The sequence below is a fragment of the Nannospalax galili genome, unplaced genomic scaffold (genome assembly GCF_000622305.1).
Source record: "Nannospalax galili isolate Female #2095 unplaced genomic scaffold, S.galili_v1.0 scaffold2255, whole genome shotgun sequence".
Classification (NCBI taxonomy): Eukaryota; Metazoa; Chordata; class Mammalia; order Rodentia; family Spalacidae; genus Nannospalax; species Nannospalax galili.
The window spans coordinates 78,642-80,875 of record NW_008335827.1 but is presented as its reverse complement, the minus strand read 5'-3'; positions in this window follow the sequence as shown (position 1 = coordinate 80,875).

Genomic DNA, 2,234 nt, shown 5'->3' with positions numbered 1-2,234 from the left:
AGTTTGACAAAATCTGGAAGTGGGAAGAGGATCAGAGTCCCAGGTTCTGAAAAGGTCTTGATAGTCAGTCTGGTGACTTAACTTCACATCCATGGTGTATGTTACCAAGCGTTTGCAAAGTGTCCATACGGCTCCTAAGACTATTGGAAAGCACTCTCCCAGAAATGAATGAAAATTGCTGCCAATTTCCTCTAACATTTCTCTGTACATTTTTGGCACAGCTCCAGCTGTCATAGGTTCTTAGACATTATGAGCGACATTCAGACTTTGGCTCACTCTACTGCTTTTCAATAGGATGTTGAGTGTTGGAGGCTGTGACTAGAAAAGTAAGTCACCTGAGTCCTAAAATCCAGCTGAAGCAGGTCCTAAGAGGAGCGACAGAATATGGAATGTGTACCATCAGAGAGCCCATTCTTTTTTTTTTCTTTTCTTTTTTTTTAGCATTTGAGGTAGGGTCTCCCTGTAGCCCCCAGCTGTCCTGGAAGTCACTGTGTGGACCAGGCTGGCCTTAAACTCACAGAGATCTGCCTGTCTCTGCCTCCCAAGTGCTGGATTAAAGGCATGCACCACCATTCTTTTTAAAAAATATTTATTTACGTTTTAAGTTTTATGTGTGGTTTTTGACTACCTATATGCAAGTGCACCCATGTCTTGCAATGCCCACAGAAGCCTGAAGAGGGCATCAGATCCCATGGAACTGGAGTTAAGGACAATGATAGCAGCTATTTGGGTGTTGTGAATAGGACCTTGGTCCTTTGTAAAAGTGGCCAGTGCTCTTAACTACTGAACCATCTCTCCAGCCTTCCCTCCCCACCAAAAAAAAATAAAAATAAAAATAATGGGACAATATTGTTTGACACTATGTAGTCTAGGAACTGGCATTTCATGTTCATTTTTAACAATCATCAGAGGAAATGATTTACTTTGTGAATGATTACTTAGGGAATGAAATTACAAAAAAAAGATAAGAGAAGGAATGTTGGCTATGACAAAAGTACAGTAGACATGCTCTTTCGTAAGATCAATACACGTGCCATTATGATTCCACAAGAGACTTCGGAAATCAGATATGAAGGCCCCACTGTGTTGCTCCTAACACATGAAATCCAGAAACATCGTGAGTAGTGTGGAATTACAGCACACTGCCAGATGGAGATGGGGTGACCGGGAACAACAAAGTACCAACCCACTGTGCTGTTCCCTGGAGTTGCACAAGTGTGCACCTTACCCAATGCATTAATTTTAAATGATAGTGCACCACTCTATAAAGAGTACACATCATAAGTTTGGTGAAAATTCACATGGTCAGCACTGATTAGGACAATTTAACTTGTGAATTTTATGTATTAGAAATTTCACCAAACAAAGGAAGAAAAGAATAGTAATTACAATTTCTTCTTCGGTTTCCGTTACCTTCAGCATTCATAAATTATTTTTTTAAAAATTAACTTTAAAGTTCGGAGTTGACTTATTTTTAAGCAATATATTATCTATTTACACTAACAAATTAGCACATTGTCCCTTAATTTAGCTCTACAGGAGAATGCTTTGAGCAGAATCCTAATTATTTCACATATTTCATGTCACTTGTTGGGAGCTATTACTGAGCTGTGGCAGGTTGCCTTTACTCTAGAGTTTGTGTGTTTTGCACACAAGTATCAAATTGTTCTGCCAAGTCAGGAAGAATGTGTTGATATTCTAGGGAGGACAGGTAAATGGTTGAATTCACAACAAGTATTTGACCATTCCTTTACTGTCAGGAGGAAGTGGGAAAAAAGAGTTGTTGGCCCCAATTCAGCTAAGCAAACGGTGGCTGTCTGATGTTCTGCTGTATAAGAAGGCTGAGATAAAATAAACCGAGGCTGCAGTCTCTACTGACAGTCCTCCCAAGTACCTTTCTCTGTGTCTTGTTTTTCTTTCAATCCTCACTCCCCCTTTCAGGTGCTGTTCATCTTGGCCAGCTGGCACTGGCAACTTGTCACAACTTTCAATCATTTTCTTATTCAGTTCTCAAGGTTCATCATAATTGATGTTTCCTCTCGGAGCATTAATCTTCAAGTTGTTAAACTTTCTGTATGCTGTGACATGTATTTTACATAATTTCAGTTTCTGGGTTTGTCTCTTACACTGTGAACAATGCAAAATAAATTAGCTATCTTATATATCTGGAAAAGTTCCATTGAAATAAACATTGAAAAGGATTTTTATAGAGACATATAATTCAATACTTCGTT